The sequence below is a fragment of the Acinonyx jubatus genome, chromosome A1 (assembly GCF_027475565.1).
Source record: "Acinonyx jubatus isolate Ajub_Pintada_27869175 chromosome A1, VMU_Ajub_asm_v1.0, whole genome shotgun sequence".
Lineage (NCBI taxonomy): Eukaryota > Metazoa > Chordata > Mammalia > Carnivora > Felidae > Acinonyx > Acinonyx jubatus.
The window spans coordinates 37549617-37564031 of NC_069380.1; the positions used below are offsets into that span (position 1 = coordinate 37549617).

Genomic DNA, 14415 nt, shown 5'->3' on the forward strand with positions numbered 1-14415 from the left:
GCTCTGGGAATATCTCGTCTCCACTTACGACATTTAAAATTATCTCCAGATATTATCAAACTTTCTTGAGGGTTAAAACCCCCACAAGTTGAGACACTGTCCTAAATGGCAATACTAATAGTGAAATAGTGAATTAGGGAGTTGATTTTAACTCCTACTTTCTTCCACATCTATCTTATAGCATCCAGGAATAAGAAGGACTAGAAGGCAGAGCCATTGCCCCCCTTCAATGCCACATCTTATAAAAGAAGGAAGAAACTTGAAAATAAGTGGATGTAAGTTTGGGTTAGTGATTTTTTTTTAAATTCCTATGGCTGCATCCCTAGAATGTCAGTTGCTGCTTCTGTATTCAAGGGTTTAGTTACACTGATGTATATGTTCGTGGGTTTTCTGTTCCTCTTTTAGAATATATTTTGCTATATATTCAATTCGCTATGACAATACCATCAAAGAGAATTTATCTTACAAGATTGAAAAAATAGATATTATGGGGTACAAATCAGACATTCACAAAGATCAGTTTTTACAAAATGTTTTTATCCAATATATTATTTTTCTGCTAGATGTAATATAACTTTCACAAAAAGATAAAATAGTTATATTGAATACTATCTCATCTGGAAGAATCTAAATACATATTAAAATAATAAAAGTTATACTTCCATAAAGAATACTGTTCAACAGTGCTAAATTAATATTTTTCAATGTCATTTCAAGTATGAAAATTTCTATATATAATCTTTATCATTCAAAACTGATAAGAAATGTTTCTTTTAAAAATGTTCCCTAGTTCCAACTTAATATTTTCTTCTACTTTGTGTGAGGATAGACAATGTTCATAATTTGAAGCAAAACTGATGTGAAGGTAAAACTTTATAGAATCTAGTTCATCTACAAGTTGAGTCTTTTCACACTTTAACTGGTTTACAAGATTTCTTTGTTTCACTGTGTACCGTGTGTGGTACACAAATACCCGACTGTTAACATAGGGATTCCAAATTATTAGCGTTTCTTTTGCCGAAAGTTTTTTTTTTTTTTTAACTTTCTCTGTCCAATTCTTTGTCTTTGAAGTGAATATAAAAAGAACTTCTTACATGCATGTATGAATGACTCAAAATTTACCTAATCTACAATAGGTAGAGAACAATAATGAATTTTATTAGCATATAGACCAGTCAAATGCAATGTCCGCTGATTACTGTGTGTGTGTGTGTGTGCAAGCATCACTTATCGATTTTAATATTAGTCACTTCATTCTTCAGAGCAGGTGTATAATGATTCTGCAAATGTGTTATAAAGAAATATTTCAGATTATATATGTGAGATTGCTAATGTACTTTCTCATTTTTCCCCATTTCTTTTCATCCTGTGAATGTGTGTTGAGTGCCTAGTATATGCTAGGCATTGGTTAGAGCACTTGGAAAAATCAGAGAACAAAGAACAAAACTCTATCTTTATAGATCTTAATCCATAATTCTCCATGGATGGCAGCCGCTAGCTCTGACAAAGTGACTAAAACCAGTGAGTACATATTTATATGAAGATTGAGCTTAGCAGCCAGCCTTTGGGAGAGTTAGATGTATGGAAAGGAAACTCTATTTCATGATAGGCAGAGCATCCTTCATATTTGCTATAGGAGTAACAATAAATAAATTACTTAACATCCATGAATGTTGTTTTTTTTTAATTTTTTATTTATTTATCTTTCAGAGAGACAGAGAGAGAGAGAGAGAGAGAGGGAATGAGTGGGGGAGGGGCAGAGAGAGAGGGAGACACAGAATCAGAAGCAGGCTCCAGGCTCTGAGCTGTCAGCACAGAGCCCGATGCGGGGCTCGAACTCACCAACCGCGAGATCATGACCTGAGCGGAAGTCAGATACTCAACTGACTCAGCCACCCAGGCGCCCCTTTTTACTTCTAAAATTGGGGTAGCAATATTTATTTTGAAGATTGTTCTGGTACCTGCAGTAATGGATTTATGGCATTCAGCACACCAGGCAGTGAAAAAAATACTAAGTTTCCCTTCAAACCACAAGAGACTCTTAATGAGAACAAACTGTTGATGGAGGTAGGTGGGGGATGGGCTAGATGGGTGATGATTATTAGGGCACTTGTTATAAAAAAAAAAGGAAAGACAAGAAAATATAAGAAAAGAAAAGAAAAGGAAATACAATACTAGTTCCCCTTAAACACCCCTAGTTCTCAAACTTTAGCGTGTAAGTCACCTGAAGGCTTTTTACAAAACAGATTTCTGAGCTCCACTTCCAGCATTTCTGAGTCAGTAGGTCTTGGATGGGAACTGAGAATTTGTATTTCTGACAAGTTTCCAGGTGAGCTATGATACTGGTACCCGTGGTTTTCAGAACTATTGCCCTGGACCAAGCACTTTTGCAGGGAAATTTGTGTCATCCACACATATCAGATTCAAATACACAACTTGTATCCTCATCTGTGAAACAAACAAACAAACAAAAAACAAGCAAATAAATATGTTCCTTATAGTATCTTCTACTTAATTGTCATTCTAATGTATTAGTTGTACGATGTCTCCTGGAATCTGCTTGGTGGCAAAATTAATATACTACTTCATTTACATATTTCAGAAAGGCCTACGCCATTATAATTCTAGTGGTCTTCTGTTTAGGACAAATATAAAATCTGAAACAAAAGGTAACAAATAAAATTATAAATTATATACTTAGGCTTTACTTTTATACTTTATATTCAGCATTTTTTATTTCTTCTTATAATTTTCTTTTAAAATCTGTTTCCTTTGCAGGCTTCACTGGTAAAATAGTATTTGATAATATAGTTATAATTTCAATTTGAAGCTATAATGAAGTTAGTGTAGTTTAGATTTAAGGCTGGACTACAGGAAAACCAACTACCTGCTTACACATAAAATAAACTTCGTTTTTCCTTTTTGGTTTTGCTGAATGAAGGACACAGAAGTATTTTGTCCTGGGACATCTCCCCGTGAATTTGTATGTCCATAACCTTTTGGTTAGGACTAGTCCAATTCTGCTCAGAATCTTTTAAATTGTCTGATAATCTAAAGGAAAATCCCATTAATATGTGTTATCTGCAATTTCTGTAATATGATTAAACTATGTAGGATGCCATTTTTTTTCTTTTATTACATCTTTTAATTCCCTTGCATACTTTTTAAAAATCGGATCATATTCAAATAGATATATACACACAATCTCGTTAGAGTTTGGATTCAATTTTAGCCCCATGATTTTGAAAATGTATTTGATTCTACTTCAGAGCAGATAAATAATTTCTATCTTTCGTAGAAAATTAGTTTTCCATTGTTGCACCAATATTGCTTTCATGCATATACATTTGCAAGAAAAATAATTATCATCGAGTGTGATTCAGAGTTCCATAACCAGAAGATCAGCAGCAAAGGGCACTTCTGGAGTAACTGTGGGAAATAAAACCAATACTACATTCTTTTATTTAGCTCTGCCTATATTCTGTGTGACTGAAAAGGGAAGTAAAATTACAGATTTCTTTTACTTAAAAGAAGAAAAATGTTATAATCAAATCAAAGTAACTTCTAGTAAAAAAAAAAAAAACCATTGTACGAATAACATGCTTTTCATTACTTCTTTACTGTTGAATTCTGGACAAAGCCTCTTTTCTAGCTGTGAAGTTAGTTTCATGTAGTGGTCAGCTTCCTTGTTGATTCATACAGCCAATGTATGCCAACGATACCCAATGTTTATTTTACCATGAGCACTCTCCCCTTCTCCTGAAAGACTAGAGAAACATACATACCCATTTAATATAATATTTCAATAGTGAACATTTAATCCATGTGTTCATAAAATAGAATAAAAACAGAACTAGCAAAATGTTGTCTCATAAATGATATGCAAGCCCTAAATATAATTTTTTAACTGCCAATTTTGAGTTTTCTGACACATTTTTGAGACCTGCCCTGACTTGGTCAATATATTTGATTTATCTCTGAAAATAAATAAAAAATAAATACAATGATAACAATGAAAATAAAAACAGGCCACAAGCTGAGAGCCTCAAAGAGTACTAAATTTTAAGAGAATTGTATTTCAAACTAATGCGGTAAGAATAATTAAAACCTGGCTGATTATTAGGGTCTTTAAAGGATGTTGTGCAACGCATTTCTCTGCGTCTTTGTGACACAAAACCAAGAATGTATTTTCCTCCCAAAGTCCTCATACTTTTCATTAACATCTTTCTCTTAATTCTTGAGTTGTCCTCAGAAAGCTCCTTAGGTTGGTCTTTTCTGGAATACTAACCCCAATGCTGACAACTCTTTTGAAATGAAATATAAGCTGTGCTTTTCATATTTTGTGATCTATTTGCTGCCTTTTCCGTAATGATAATTTTTTAAATGGTTTGAATGTCAATGATTAAGTGTTTTTTGGCAATGCAAATTTGGGGTCATGTAATAATTTTAAATATTCATGCAGATATGACATGTGATGCATTTGACATTTAAAATAAAATGTAAACTTGGGGAAAAAATAAGCAGTATAAACTCAAAATCTTCCACAAATTTAAGCAGTTAGAATTTTAAAATAACTATATTGTGTTTTCATATGTCCTCAAATTTCATGAGAAAAAATATAGCAGGCATGAAAAAATGATGGCAACTTCACGAAAAAATTCCAGGGTTTATATAAAGTTGGTACAGATCTAATTTAACTCTTGCACCTACATCTAGAGTTCCCTATAGTCATTGATTTTCTCCAAAACTTGCCTTCATAGTTTATTGCCTTCATTTATTCACTCATTTTTTTTTCTGCAATAGCTAAGCCCTGTCATTTCTACCTATTGAAATCCTATTTACCTGTCAAGCTTCAGCTAACATGTCACCTGCAAAGAAGCATTTTGCAATCCCCATCCTCCAGTAGTGAGCAAGGATTGTTCCATTCTCTGAACTCCCATTGTATTTTTTATGCCACTCATACAATGGGTTACCATGCGTTATAGCATTTGCAACCCCTAAAGATTATATGCTTCTTGAGTAAAGATGTTATTTATTTTCAGCCCCAGGGTACATTGAACAGCTTTTGGTAATCTATAAATACTTAACGAAGAAGTATAGGAAAGAATATGAGGCATTCCGTGGCTCCTACGCAATTCAAGAAAGAATAAATTTCACTCATTTGTTAAACATATGTAATTTCTTTACACATACTGAATCACTTAATGTTCTTTGTGATAGATTGATTTCACTGATGGCTCTAATTCTTCACCCATCCCTGCATCCTAAACTTTCTCTATCACTCTTGACTTGGTGGCTTCTGCCATCGAGATTGGGTGACTTGGCTCTACTCCACATGTCTATCATCTCTCATCAGATATCCAGGCATGCCTTAGGCTAGGAAGCATAGAAAAGCCGATAGCCAACTATCCACACCCCAACATATGAGGAATCCAGCCGAGATCAACAAAACCATTTGACAAACATTCCAGGTGTATTAGCAGTAAATACTTCTGAATGTTTACCACTGTTTTTCTCTGACACTTCTCTGAAAGCTTTTCCAATCAGTCACAGGCATGAGTGTATGTCTTGGTCAAAAGTACTATACCATGTATTTTGGGTACAGGCATCTACGCATCATCTATATGTTAAGAAATCACTTAAACAACTTTAAGACCATATTAGTTGGACTGATTTAGGTTTTCCAGAACAGTAACCTAGAAGCAAATAGGTTCATGGGACTGCTAAGCCAAGATGAAACAGAACAAGAAGTCATTACATAGGACTGAATGAACTGATTGTGGGTTTTGTATGAAATATTAGTGATCTTTTAATGTTATATTTTCTGTATATAAAAGGAAGTATTTTCTTTTTTTCCTTAAGCTATCTATAAATTATAATAATTTAGTAGACAGAAGTTAAACATTTTTTAAATCATATGTTTTCCTCCTTGTCTGATCCCTGCAGGATATGGGAACTATTACTAAGTTTTATACACAGCAATATGCTTGTTTTCATAGGCTCAGTGTGAATCTATCCTGGTATCTGACTTAAAGTACTCATGGACTTATATGTTCTGAGTCTTACAGATAAAGAAGGCCACTTCTTGGTAACCCCAGGAATCAAGATATTTTAAGGACTTCTACAAGAGAGGTTTTCATCCATAATTATAGGTAATATAGGTAAAATGTCATGGTGAGCACATGAGTTGTTTTCTTGGCTTCAGGAGGCTTTTAAAAGTCCGATCTGAGATTTCTTATGAAAACTTCCCACATAGAAAACTGGAAAAGGACAACTTGGGAAATTACCATTCTTGCTACACCTATGTAAATAATCAGGCCAAATATGATAAGTTTTATTTTATGATCAAGAATACATTTCTTTGAAGTTTTTTTTAAATAAAAATGTGGGGTAATGACTGTAGAGAGAAATTTTATGTTTCAGTAGAAAACCATGCATAATCTAAAACACACTCTTCTTGGGAGAGGAAGATTTTGAGATTGTCCTATAAATTAGACTGGATACTGTTTCTGTGTCTGAATTATTTTAGTTCCTTTACAAATTTTCAGTTCTTTCAGTTTCCTCCAAATTGATGTTTCCAATTTTTCCTGATAGGCCTCACCAAGAACTAAAATCCAACTACCCAGGTCCCTTTTAGGACTGGATGTTACCTTACAGGTGGACTTTTTTGCCACAATCTGAGGAAGTCTTGGAAGCTCAAGACCAACTCTATGAAGGACTCATCACCAGCAGACCAGGCATGGTCCAGATTACCTCCTGAATAAGCCTTTACCTAGGCCACTGTGGAAATCCTGCAAAATGCTACAGTAGTATCGGTCCTTATCAAAAGATAAGTAATAAATTTCTGATATTAATGGAATGATATAAAAAGATATACTTTTAATATATTTATGTAATAGCATTTTTTAAAAGTTTTGTTCAATATTTCTCAAACAGATGTTTCAGAAAGCATGTATATGTGTCTAACAGTACATCTAATTTTCATAATCTTCAAATAGGTCTAAGCATTTTGCCATTACACGTGATTCGGCACGACTTAAAAACAATAAAGTTTTAAGTTTTGTCTATGTGCCATTAATACATCAGTTCTGGGAATACCTGGCCAGTTGCTATTATAAAACTATGGATGTGATTTCTTATTTCTTAAGAAGAAAAAAATTTCCAGCAAAATAATTTAGAAATAGAGTATCAGTTAACAGGTAAAGCTCTAAAGACAGGAGGAACTACATTTATATCCTATCTTTGTCACTTGCTTGCTTTATGAGGTTGAAGAAGTTATTTATCCTCTCTAATCCTCATTTCCTTATCAATAAAATTAGCATGTTTTGATTAATTTGCAGTTAGTATAAGGATACAGTGTACTAATGGAGTGTTTCCCAAGTTTCTATTGTTATATGCTGCTTTAACAAATTGTGTCTTTTCTTCATGCCATCCTCAATATTTATTCTTTAATATTTAAAAAATTTACTTATATAATTAAGTGAATATAATTATAAGTGAATTTTATATTAAAATTATTCAGGAAAATCCATTGCTATTACCAGGAATGCAAGCAAACATAAAAATTCATAAGAGCAGTGATATATAAAAATTATATTTACTCCTTTTCCTAACGAAGGCCCTAATCAAGGGACTTTACTTTATATAACAACAATAATGAGAGGAATTTAGCAAGTGTTATAATTTGCCATTGACAACTGAATCAAAAGACATGTAAAATTATGGGAAATGGAGTAACTTTTCACTATGCAATCCTTATTATGAAATATATCAATGGAAACACTTTCTATTTTGATCCATGAGGCCAGAAAAATTGTAAACATTACAAAGGACAGGAAGAGAAAATAACTGACTGATACCTCTCATGAATATATATATATACATATACATATATATATATGTATACACATATATTCACCCAAATATTGTAAAGTTGAATTCTTTTTACAAGTAACAATACAATTTGAAAAAGGAGAATGAACTCTAGAAATGTGAGATTTATTTAATATTTGAAAATCAATTAATGACATTTGTAATATTGGTAGATTAAACATAATAGCTTAAAGGACAAAGACTTATGATCTTCTTAAACGTTCAGAGAAATAATATAATACAATGTCACCTATTAATGATATAAATTAAACTCTCAGAAAACTAAGGAAACACTATAATTTACTCAACCTGGCAAAGAGCATCTGTGAAAACACAATAGCCACCCCACCATTCTATTTAATAATGAAATAATGGACATTTTTCCTTAAAATCAGAAGCAACTATTAGAACTTAGATATGAATTTAGGAAGATCATGGGATGCAAGGCCAACCTACACAAAAAAATCAATTGCATTCGTATATTTTAGTAGGAAGCAGTTAGAAAATACAGATTTTAAATATGCTAGAGACTTCTGCTTCTGACCAAAAGGATATAAAAAACATATCCATGTGAGGCAATAAGTCAGACAAAATACATGAACCAACATTTTTCAAGACACTGAACATGAGACAATGAAGGACAATGATCTCTGACAGACAAAAACACAAATAATGTGAGTCCTTCTGTTGCCAAAACTTACTACCTCAAGAGAGTTTCCAAGCTGTGGTGCAGGGATGGATAATTCAGATGAGGTCCATTGAGCTCCCTGGGCTGAGAAGATTGCCTGGATGGTCAAGGACAGTGAAGTGACATGAGCACTGAACATCATACCAGAGGGGAGATACTTGGGTGGAGAGGGAGTTCTGGAAATCTACAAAGTGTCATTTCCAAATATGCAGAAGAATAGTGCCCAGAAAACATGGGTAAGGTACTAACAACCTGATGCTTGGAAAGAATGTCCAGAATATATTAGAGAGAACAGTATTCAGTATTCACATAAGAGTGAAAATCGTGCCTCTTCCCACCAACGATCCTGGAAAACCTTGATTCACTGAGTATCAGATTGGGCATTCAGAAGGGTTAGAAGTGTTTTGTTTCAGAAGTAGAGAATGATTGGCTATGGACAAAACACTGCTATTGTGATTCCTAGCAAGTTTTAAAAACAAGACCAGAAAGGATCAAACAGTTTTAGAATGATTTAATACCATCTCAGTACAAAGTTTAATATGTTTAAAAGAATTCAAAAATGCCTATCATCCAATAAGGTGAAATTTCCAATCCTTTCTCATTCGAATAAAAATATATTTAAAAAATAATTCCAGGACTAGAAACCTCACTTGCTAAATGTCTATATTTTATTTTCTTCTCTACAGTGAAAAACTGCATTTATATCCCCTAAATGTTGAAATGATTGTTTTCTCCTTGCCCTTTCTAACATTCAATCATACTCAAACTGGTGCATCCCACTATCATGTTTAAAACACCCTCTGAAAATACAGTTAGCAAGATCCAGTACAGAATAGATATCAGATATGCCATTCAGTGGAATGCTCTATTTATCTGTGGCTAATGTGCTTTCCCTAAATGCACCACCTCTTATTTCTCTGTAACCAATACAAACCTATATAAAATATTAATTCCCATAAGTTAAGTTTTAGGAAAATAGAACCATAAAATCGATTACATTCTACAGACTATTGACTTGGATGAAAGGGGGGGGGCGGCAGCCTGATGCAGAAACAGTGACAGAAAATAACAACAAAGAACTTTTCTTAATGTCATGGCAAATGAAGCTTTTATTTTATCACCTGTCAAATGAGAACTCATTTGTTTTAGACAGAGAAGTACCAGACATTGTAAAATGAGACATTGAAGAAAAAAATGTCCACATCAGTGTAGATGTTTATATAGTCATAGAAATTTAGAGCCTTGGTGCATGAAAACATTATTTACAAATATGTAGGGTGCGTTAACAGTTTGGGTTGAAGCTCGAACTAACCTGTCACAAAACATTAATTGCCAGTCATTCTGGTTCTAAATATTTGTGTTACTGTTAAACAAACAAAAATATTAGAGAATAGCTTATATAGTTTGCCATCTATTTAGAATTTTTTGACCCCACTTCATGTAATTTGCACATGACAATAAAAGTATGTGGACTGTTTATCTTTTAATTGCATTATACATAGATTATTCATCTTTCATTGCCTTGCTGGTAAGTCCTGGGGAAGGAACTCTGTGGGCTATGTCATCTTTCTGTTTTATTTAGAATATGGAAGTTACTGACAGGAGACCAGTGGTCGGGGGGTGGGGCAGGGGAGGGGAGCCATTTCTTTCCTATTCTCATTTTTGCACATAATCTCCAGAAGTAGTTTTTTTGCTGCCAGAAATATAGCTCTTCAATGTCTACTCCTTAGTACATTCTTGTAACAATGTTTTCTCCTCTCAACACTATAGACTTGGATGTAGAATAGCATCCCATGGTTGCTTTTTTCTGGATATCTCATGATGCCTTTAGTCTTCTTCTAACCCTGACAATAAATCTGTAAGTGGTCCCTTCTGTTGGTCCATCTGGGGGAATTCAGTAATCCAGTAATGCTGACTGATAAAGTGTATTACTAAAAAGTTTGTTTGGGTGACAGGACTGGATTTTTCATAAATATCAAGATTTTTGGTATGAAGTAGCAAATATTTTTAATGTGAACCTGAAATAATACCTGAAACTTATTGAATTTTTAAAATCTAATAGGTAATATTATGAGCAACATATATGTATTGTGTTTCAGTTCTCACAACAGTGTATGAGCTACTGTTACAAACAAAACAAAGTCAATCTAGTGATGGTTCACAACTGTCAAGTTATTTTGGTAAATAATAGTGTCTTGTAGTGGTAGGCTATACAGAGATATTTCCCAATTTCACCAACATGCAGAATGTTATAATAAAAGCAAGTCTTGGATCAAATTCTGTCATTAATGCATTATACCTGTTTTTAGTAGGTTTAGTGAAAGCCAACACTATATCCAGAGGAAGAAATCAGGTCAGAAGACAGTGTTCTTTGTGAAGTAGGAGATAGCCAGTACTAACAGGATTTAGAGTCTGATCCCTGCCAAAGAGACAGTAGAATGCTCTGTTTTCCAGTTTCTTATAGCTGATTCATACAACAAGAATGAGTCCTACAAAACCGATACTCTTAAAAACAAGAACAGTGAATCCCAACCACTTTTTTGAACCGTTTATTTCACCAGTGAAAACTTATTTCTAATAGCTCAGGGTAATTGGCATACTCTGTGGTACAGATTTCAATAATGATATTTGATTTGCTCAGGAAACAAGTCTCTTATGCTGATTCTACTAATGTATTTCAAATGGTAACTACGCCAAGGCATAGATTACAGGTAACATAATTATATACTACAATACTTAGATGTATGTTTGATCAATCTATTTTTTCTATAAGAAAAAAAAGGTGAGCTCCTAAATAGAAATACAGCTTTTCTTATAATTAATAAGGGATAAAGAGGACTATTCCTGAAGAGTCACTATAGCAGATGTGGTAATGGATTATATACACTGTCTCATAAAGGCTGTGTCTACTCTATTTCACCTTCTAATCATTAAACAGCATTTCCCTCTCCTTCCCTCATTCTCTCCCTCTCTAATCCTCTCCCGCCCCTCCTCCCTCCCTCTTCTTGTCTCTGGTTTTGGGTCTTACATGTGCACACACACACACACACACACACACACTGCCATTTCACCAAACCATTAGGTAGTTGTATATTATTCAATATCTTGCCTCTAAAGACTTAAAGTACCTTTTAATAACAGGGCATTGTCCTACATAGTCATAATACAATTAACGAACTCAGAAAAGTTCATGCTAATACTAGTAAAGCAAAAATTATACCAGTCAAAAGTAAACAGAGTAAGAAAAAAATTATTCAAGGTTGTTGCAATAGTAGAGAGAGACCAGAACACAGAATTCAACTCCACTGGAAAACAAAAACAAAAACAAAAACTGGAGTTTTTAAGAGCTGAGGGAGGCCTTTTTTGTTTGCTAATTGGCCTTACCAAAAGGAAAAGTAAACTCTCTTATCTTCAGGACAGGACATGGTTTTATAGCTTGAAGCAAGACACCCACCAAAGTTAGGTGCCTACTCTCCCACAGAGACTGGGAGATAGGGTCTCTACCTTTCTTGATGATTACATTTCAAAGGGATGGTCCCAAGGTCCTTGAGAAAGTCTTCCTTTATAAAACTGACAAGAGGCTTTAAAAAGATTTACATCTCAAAGAAGCAGAAAAAGAATTTGCAATTACAAGTTTTCTAAAGAAAATCCTCTAAAGAAAGGGAGAGAAGGGATCTCTTTGGTTAGGGCTTCTGGATTCTCTCAGGGGCTGGAGTATGAGGTAGGTTAGAGGCCTAGAGGCAGGAAGAAGCCTCCTTATAAACTTTAGTCAAACATGGAAATGTAACTATCATCTTGGTTAATACAATATTAATCATTAAACATTAATTATTTTCTCATAGAAAATCAATATTAACATTTCCTCAGTTCTCAAAGTATCCTTTTTAACTGTTTAAAAAAATCTGGGATACAAGAAAAGAACATGAAATGTGTTAAGTTTTCATGGGTCTTTAGCTTTCCTTAAATCTAGAAAAAATGCTTCAGCTATGATTTCTTTGTTGACATTGACATTTGTGAAGAATCAGCACTAGTTGTTTTATAGAAGTCCATCTATACTGAGTTGTTTTTACAAGTTAGCACATACACAGTATACCAGGTAGGTTTTATCCCTCCCCTCTTCTTACATGAAGAACCTAAAAGGGAGGTTAATTCTATTGACTCAAATTACGTAGTTTCTAAGTAACTAGCAGGGCCAGGATCTAATATAAATAGTAAGATTTATCACTTTTAATCCTAATAATGCATTTTAATAATGTATAAAATACCCAAAATATGATTTTTTCTTGTTCTGTGATTATTCATCAGCAAATGTGTGGTCATAATTTATGTTATTTATATATTACATACATATATACATGTGTGTGTATACACACACACACACACACACACACACACACACACACATAGTGTGTTCCTTTATCTGGTAGGCTTTGTTCTCAGGCCTAGTATACAGAGACACTTACAATCAAATCACTGCCCTGAAGTAATATTGACACTGAAATATTTAAAAATTGTCAATCTGAATCTTAGGCAATGGACACACAATTAGGCGAAACACTATATTCTTTCTATTGGAGCAGTTTAATACAGAAATGAAAATCTGGAAAGATTTCTTAAAGGAGAAGAAAATTATCTTTTTTACCTTTTTCCCTGATAGTTGAGCTTGCAAACTCCTAACAATAAATTGGTTTACTTTTTTGTAAGTTTTCAAGATTTATGCATTTTTGAGAGATAGAGAGAGACATAGTACCATAGGGGGAGGGGCAGAGAGAGAGGAAGACACAGAATCCAAAGCAGGCTCCAGGCTCTGAGCTGTGACCACGGAGTTAGACGTAGGGGCTCAAATTCACGAACTGCAAGATCATGACCTGAGCTGAAGTCAGACACTCAACGGACTGAGCCACCCTGAGACCCCTAAATTGGTTTACTTTTAATCATTATATAAACTAAGACCATTTTGTAGTTACATTAACAACGCATTTTAACTTTCACAATTTTTAAATCTTCAGACAATTATGAAGAATAAGTTGAAAGTTCAAACATAAGGTCTTCCTGTTCATGAAATGGTGATTTAGCATGAACTAACTGTTGAGTGCTTCCCTCGATAGCAGTCCTAACTAAACTACAGAAGTGAGGTAGAGGCACGCATCTGAGTAGTAAATGTAAACCTGAGTACCTGCAAAGTTGATCAAGGACTTCCCAGAACCTGTGTGCAGTGGTGGCAGCTGGTGACAGAGCACCCCCAGATCAGCAGTGGAGATGGAGTTTGGAGAAGAACTTTTAAGTTCTGTTCTTACATCTTTCCCATAAGTTCAAACACTCATTTTCATGTTGGTATGAAAATATCAGGGCTGAATAAAGGACTCCTGAAGAAGGAACTAACTTCTACTCAGAGCTGATGAATTACAGTGTAATAATACTTCCAGGTTTGTTTTTTGTTTTTTCCGTAAGTGCTTTATGACTGAGACTTTGTTCAGAGACATTGCCAGTTGAAAGTCAGCAGAGATGGTTGACTATAGTTCTGGAGTGCCTGAGGCTCTTAGCCCTGGGGTTCATTGCTATTCATCTTTTTTTTTTTTTAAGATTTTATCTTTAAGTAATCTCTACATCCAATGTGGGCCTCAAATTTACAACTCTGAGGTCAAGAGTCACATGCTCTACTGTATGAACCAGCCAGACCAGACAGCCCATTGCCACTCATTGACAGAGAAAAAAGATTAAACCAGGGAACAAATAAGACCATTAAAAAAGACTGACAGAAGATCAAATTACAGAACTCAATTGTGTTTGTCAAAACGGTAATATCCAAGTAGAACATGCAAATAACACATGAGTCACAAAAACTAAATTAGGAA

General features: G+C 34.1%; 1 long non-coding RNA gene across 1 annotated transcript; it reads right to left on the minus strand.

Moving 5' to 3' along the window:
* Nucleotides 1-1718: 1718 nt before the first annotated feature.
* LOC128314317 (uncharacterized) lies at nucleotides 1719-13997 on the minus strand. Its single transcript, XR_008295823.1, has 3 exons — nucleotides 13737-13997; nucleotides 3614-3759; nucleotides 1719-2448 (listed from the first exon to the last, which is right to left on the minus strand). It is a non-coding gene; the product is annotated as an uncharacterized LOC128314317 (long non-coding RNA).
* Between the last annotated feature and the right edge of the window lie 418 nt (nucleotides 13998-14415).